The sequence below is a fragment of the Sinocyclocheilus anshuiensis genome, unplaced genomic scaffold (genome assembly GCF_001515605.1).
Source record: "Sinocyclocheilus anshuiensis isolate Anshui unplaced genomic scaffold, SAMN03320099.WGS_v1.1 scaffold1527, whole genome shotgun sequence".
Taxonomy (NCBI): domain Eukaryota; kingdom Metazoa; phylum Chordata; class Actinopteri; order Cypriniformes; family Cyprinidae; genus Sinocyclocheilus; species Sinocyclocheilus anshuiensis.
In genome coordinates this window covers 96,385-103,458 of record NW_015548280.1, presented here as the reverse complement: position 1 = coordinate 103,458, position 7,074 = coordinate 96,385, and the positions used below count along the sequence as shown (strand labels likewise).

Genomic DNA, 7,074 nt, shown 5'->3' with positions numbered 1-7,074 from the left:
GGAGGACATGATTATATTGTAAAAAGTTAAATTGATTAACACAATAAATCCACCCATAACTTTGCTGTATAGTAATATAAATATTTAGGAGTAATTTGTAGCTGATAGATATGGAAATATTACATCAAATATGCATAAATAAACAGCGTTACGGACGAAACAAATACACAAAATGTGTTGACAGCAGTCCCCGGTCTTCCCTAAGCCATCACGTCAACTAAACAAACAACATAGAGTAAAAGTGCGAAATTAAAAGAGTTATTGTGGATTCGCAAACTGTCTTTATTCGTTTTATTAGCTTGATTTTTCAAAGAGAATTGTGGCACTTTTACAATTGTTATATTCTTTTATTTTATTGAGACGAGCGGCTTTTTCATTCCCCAGTGGGGGCTCAGCTTTCATCCGCCTGTTTTGATTGGAGGAGGATTTTAGAGGCCGGTTTAACAGTTGCGTTGGCCGCTCGCTTCAGATGGGACCGCACGACAGGACAGATGAGAAACTGCTTCCATCTGGAAACGCAGGGAGAGAAGGAGGGTCGACTCGACACAGTCACCGGCGGTAAGACACACACAGCCTGCTTGCGTTACATCGCACCGGTCATCATCACCATTCCGACTCTTGGAGGAGCAGAGCGAACGTGCGCGCAGAGCAGCTGCACCTGACTGATCGTGGACATACCTCAGTTTTATTTCACCAGTCTTCCTTTAACAGTTGCCTTCGGTACTTACTTGAAGAAGGAAGAACAAAAAAATAATAATAATGCGGGCTTTTATGTTTTGCTTCAATTCTGGGAGAGGACTTTGACAAGGAGGACCCTGCGTCTGGAGTGCTAATACACAGACTGCTCTTGTTGGATGTTGATTGTTGGTCAGAGAAGAAGCGTTTAGCCGCTGTTTGGACCATCACTGGACATCCGGTGTCGTCTTTGAAAGTGTTCAAAGGTAGGAAGTGATGCTGCTGTTTACGACTGAAATGCGCATCATATCAACGCTGGACTGCAAAAAGCTGTCTTCTGAGGAATGGAGAGGACAGGTCAGCCGTTCTCACCAAAGGTTTTCTCCATTCCCCAGCAGTCAGCTCTCTTGCAGTGACTGCACACCTATTGTAAACCATGCACACTTAGTCTGTAGTAAATGTGAGCGCCTCATGACATTCAGAGGAGCGATTTGCTTTCGTGGACAATTTGCTGGACCATGGAGCTCTTGCTCATGGCTCAGCGAGTAGCTCAACTTTTAGTTTTGAGCTGCTCTTCAGATCGTGAGCACGACGTGGTGGAGATGCACTGCGTTCCACTGAGCCTGAGCAAATGAATAAATAAACAAATAATAACAATCAAAATAAATAAATAAAATAAAATAAATCACGTAGTCAAGTTAATAAAATATAGGCTATAATATATGTGTAGTGCAGAAATACGCTGTAGTTTTATTTTTTAATGGTTATAGGACGTTATTAGTCTATCAGATTATCAGATTTATTTTTGTGACTTTGGCATTATTATAAGACTGTCCATCATCGAGAGTGTTGGGCACAACTTTCCTTGCCGCTTTAATAGCCTGTAGCCTAATATGCATAATAACGATTCCATCTGTGCATAGTACAGGAATGGTGTCCCCGGATTGTTTATTTATTAATCTATTCAAGGAGAAGTTAAATCGATTTTTGTTATTATTTTGATAGAAGTAGTGGGGTTCACGAGTTTCTGGTTTGTAGAAGGGAATGAGCCGCCTGTCGCTGGAGTGAATCCACAAACGCCTCAGCTTTCACGGTGGGGAAAGAAGGAGTCGTGCGGGTGGTGAGAGAGCACAACATCGGGCATAAAAACAGTCATATGCCCCCCACTGTGAGAATCACACCATGAATCATTACACAAATTTTTTATGAACAATATCAGCTCTGCATTTCTTCGGTAGGACGCGTAGAACTAGTCAATGCAGTGAACGAATTAGTGAAGCGAAATAGTGTGCGTTTGGATCTGACTGTTAAGGAAAGGCCGTGAAACGTATATATATATGTGTGTGTGTGTGTGTGTGTGTGTGTATATAAATATGTTTTTTTTTTTAAATCATATTTTGGTCATAGTTACATTGCCTAGGATTAGCCTATTTTGCCATTAAAATGTTTTTCGAATTGTGCTATTTAGTTGTCAGACTCAATACAATAGGTAAAAGATGTCTGTTACTTTGTGACAGTTCTCAAATATAGGCCTAAAAAGAGATATATCAATCTCAATCCAATACTTATGCATTTAAAATAAGGTTAAAAAAAACAATAATAAAATAGATAATTGAAATGGGGCAACATAGAGATAAATGCGTTAGTATTAGTATTTTTAATAATAATAATAATAATAATAACAACAATACTAACATTTGAAGACCACCATGTACACTCACATGCATTCAATAGAGGGTGCTGTTGTTCTTTTTAGTCCTGGCCCAGTTTGCTTACCACAGTTTTGTCTCGGAGGGCCACTCAAAAAGATTGAGCGCCACCGTCTGTGTTGCTCATGCTCCCGAGGGATGCAGAATTCAATCTAGCAGAGGCTCTGGCTAATGCTGTGGCACTTTGTCAGGATTAACATCTTTCTAGTCAGTGGCTTCTGTTACCTTTGGTGTCACATTACCACCTTGGAGTTGTGTACAGGGAGAAAAAATGAAGCCCCGGTATCTTGCTCTTGCATTGTGTTGGGTGCTGCACTGCTCCAGTCCCACATCACTGCGAGTCGATAGAGGAAGAGACTCAGTCATTTTCAACAAATAAAGACATTTGTTATGGTGACTGGTGAAGCTTCTCAAATAGACCTTTTTTTTCACCACCAGTCATATCCAAACAAGGCAGAGAGATCTCTGTGCTGAGTTTAATTTTCAATTAAAGAAATAAATACCTCAGCTAGAACAGATTTTCAGAGCTCTTCTGATCAGTCCATATTCTGTGAGGGAGCGTTTCATTTCAGCTTTCATTAAAGCCAGTCTTTTGAAAGGCAAAAGCAAAGTTACGATCAGACAAACAGCGCTTTTGCACATCATTTGGCTTTGCTGAAAAAAAGGTAAATTAATCTCCACACCTAGGTAAATTCAGTCATGTTGATGCCTGAAGAAAGTCCTTCTGATTCTGCTGGCAGCCTCCTCGACAGTATGGTCTCATTGTGGTGGTTTTTACTCAGGTGCAGAATAATGATGATTATACCGGCACTTGGACAGGGCCAAGTTGTTCGTGCCAACTGTCTCCAGTGCAGGAATCTCATGCCATCTGTTAGTGACCTTGGAACACATAAATACAATTGTCTGACTGGTAGCATGGTGCTATAAGAGAACCCTGCACTTTCTAGGGGTCTTTCCTGGTGATTGATTGAAGTGCTTCGTTTGATCTGATAACCAGCTTATATGATGGCCTGCATCTTTAAGTGTTTTTACAAAGATTCATGAAGAGAGTCTACAATTACCACTCTGAAATATGGTGGATGAAATGTGGCAACAGGAGAATAAATTGGATGCGTTCGTTTTTTAAAAATTCCCCTCAAAGAATTATTAATAGAGTATTTGACACAGTGGAGAATTATAGCTTCATTTATACAAAGCAGCCTTCATGCTGAACGTGGTTGTACTAATCACTGCGTGGGTGCGTGGAATACATCCATTCACCCTTATGAAGAGCAATTAGCAAAGCAGAAAATCATACACCCTTTTATATGCTAACTTTTAGAGCAGGGGGTGATTTTCTTTTCTTCCTTTCATTCTTTTAACGCTTTACTTTACAAGGCGGTGCAATGACAAAGGTTACTCATCATTTGTGATCTCATGACTAATGCTGTACAAAGATGTTGAGATGTGGAAAGGATGCCTATTGAATAATACCTGAGAGGATCTTCTTAGTGAAACAGAAGTATATGAGGATGAATTGATACGAACAGTGGCTGCAACGTGCCAGTTGCAGTTTGGTGTTTGTTGTTTTATGAGATTTGGTGTGATATGTGATCTCGCACTAAAATGTTGGCAATCTGAAGCCTGCTGTTCTGAAAATGCATTGGATTATGAATGAAAACACAGGAATGCATTATGAATTTGCTGCCAACAGTATGGCATGCTGGTTTAGGCTTCACTGCTAATATTCTTCATTTAACCTGGATAGCCTGGAGTGTCACAGGCCAAGTAGATTTTGTCAAAGCAGTTTGGAAATACTTTTTTCTGATGTCAAGACCACTCTTTGATCTAACACTATATCATCATACTGCTTTTTTTTAAACCTTTGCCTTTGAAGACAATGATGTAACTCACCCTTCTTTCACTGTTGTATCCTGTATTCTTTTATGGATGACTATACATGGATAATATACCACATATTTTAAAATGATTCAAGTGCACTGGTGTCCTCATGCTTACTTTTATGTTTCTCATTTAAATGCAGCAGAATATAATGCATTTATTAAACAAAATGATTAAATTATGAAAAGTGACATTTTTTATTTTATTTTATTGAGGGACTATCAAGAATGTGGACAGATTTTATTTCAACCTGGTCTCATAAAAATACGTACCTCTGGGTACTTTTTTGCAACACTGTTTTTACGTACCTTACTGCACGTTTCGTCGCAGTTTCAAAAAGAAATGTCCACTGAGTGGCGCTAAAACACGGGTTCAATACGTGAACCCTGGCATGTTTTTATTACGTTGATATAGGTACGTATTGCTGTGTTATTATTACGTTGCTATAGGTACGTATTGCTGTGTTTTTATTACGTTGCTTCAGGTACATATTGCGGCGGTTGAGAATTCAAATATCTGGGGACTGTCGCTAAAAGTTAATGCTCTATGGTGTTGGAAATATGCCCTACACCAAACACAACCCTAAACCTACTCTATAGTGTTAACAACTGCAAAACATATATAACAACGCATTGGTTGATGCAACTGTCCCATTTGAGATTCCTTATATGCAGATTTCAACTGTTTTGTCAAACCGTAGTTACACGGGATTTGAACCGGAGTTCCTCACCTCTCAAGTACGTCTCCATACTCGGTGAGCTACCGAACAAACCTACCATCTATGAAAACCCATAGATATGAAGCTGGATATGTGCGGTGCTAACGTTCAAAAGCATTAGTTTTAAAATCTCCCAGCATATTAATTAAAAGAGTTTTGAAGTCATAATATGATATTCTTCAAGTAATTGTGCGAAAATTACGCTTTATTAATCGAAACTCTGTAAATTTGTGTGAAAAGGAATAAAAGGTGTCAGAGTTTTACTGAACCTAGTGTTCATTTCATTTGGAAACTGCATTGATATGTACTTATTGGTACGTATGTCACGTCTCGCGAAAATGGAAGCCTTGCACCACATGGGAAAAAACGTATTTGTTATTTTAATAAATAAATTATTATAGGGTTGAGTCCAACCTTTGTTTGTCTGTGTTACAAAACAAATACACAACTACAAATATAAATGTTTGGAGTTAGTAAGACTTTTTAAAGATTTTTATTTTATTTTTGTAGAATCCAAGGCTGCATTTGTTGCATCAAAAATGCAATAAAAAGTGTGAAGTATTATTACAATTTGATGTTCAAGAAATATTTCTCATTATTATCAACGTTGAAAAAAGTTGTGCTTCTTTAAATGTTTTGTGGATTTTCCCTCCAGGATCCTTTGATAAATAGAAAGTTCAAAAGAACAGCATTTATTTGAAATATAAATAGTTTGTAACATTATAAATGTCTTTACTGTCATTGTTGAAAAATTTTATGTATCCTTGCTGAATAAAGAATATTCATTTATTATACAGTATTGTATCTCAAAAAATCATCAGTTGTGTTTCAATATCACAAAAATCACAAAACGAACACCGTGCATACAGTGAGTGCTGAAAACTTCTAAAAATGTTATAAGATGATATGTGTTATAAGATCTTTCTTTTCTAACTTATGCTTATTTCTCTTCTCTTTGGTCTCTTTAGGTTAACGGGTTTCCAAATCCCACCTCCCGTCACAAGCACTGGATCTGTATTCTCCTTGAGACTCACCAGTGACTTCGCCGTGAGCGCGCATGGCTTTAAAATCTATTATGAAGGTAAATATTCCAGTCCATTCTGTGTTGTGCTATGTCTCGTTACACTATATTGTAATTTATTGTGCATATCAGATGAAATCTGCGGCATTAATTAAGAGCCGCTCTGCTTGGCGAGTTAAGGGTTACCCTGCAATCTGTGCCAATCATAATTGTATTTATTAAACCTCAATGAAGAGGTGGTCTCTGACTACAGACCTCATCACTCCCCATTAAACTTCATCAAATTACTGTCTGGAGGCTTTGGCTAAAATAGTTTTTTCTTGTCTTTTAGACACTTGCATCAAATTCCAGGAAGATGGCACAGAGCATTATATCACCTTTTATTTCATTAATTTTGCTTGTTAACTAATGGATAGTGAAGGGTACATGACGTCTATCTCTTTAGTGCATTAGTCTTGAGGTTTTTCCAGTTGCTTGGCTGTGCTTTAGAGCCTCCTAGTAGGGCTGCACGATAAATCGAAATGGAATCGAGATCGCGATTCGACAGAAGCTGCGATTGTCATGCGTATCTTTCAGTGAAGCACGGTTCTGTGATCAGCAGTAAATCTCCATCCAATCTCAAAGGCCAGAGGGCGCTCTCACGCCGAAACTCCAAATACGCCTCGCAGAAGAAACCCAGAAAATGCCTATCGCTGCAGCTGAATAAACAAAAGATTCAACTGCTTTCATTGATTCAACGTGACTAATAAACACACGACTACGGCAATATACGGTTTATCTGAGTATTTATTATTATAATTTTCATTAAAATAAAGTATATTTATAATGCAATGCCTTTATCACTGCTTAAATACTATGAAATATGTTGCGTGCCTTATTCTAAGAAGCCACATCATCTCACAGAAGGATTTATTTCAAACACTTATTATAAGGATTATTTCAAACACTCGACTGACGTTATGAAGTGAGTTTGGAGTAAAAATATGTTATTAAATGTGGTATTTTCACATGCTTTCAGATGGAGCAGCATTTACTTCACAGAGCCGTAGTTCACTGAGAAGCTATGCAAA

General features: G+C 38.1%; 1 protein-coding gene across 1 annotated transcript in view; it reads left to right on the top strand.

Annotated features, from left to right (window-relative positions):
- The first annotated feature begins 472 nt into the window (after window positions 1-472).
- cdh11 (cadherin 11, type 2, OB-cadherin (osteoblast)) overlaps window positions 473-7,074 on the top strand; it is a 57,376-nt gene continuing 50,774 nt past the window's right edge. Inside the window, exon 1 of the mRNA XM_016443416.1 lies at window positions 473-941. The gene's annotated coding sequence lies outside the window, so the exon portion shown is untranslated. The remainder of the gene's footprint in view (window positions 942-7,074) is intronic.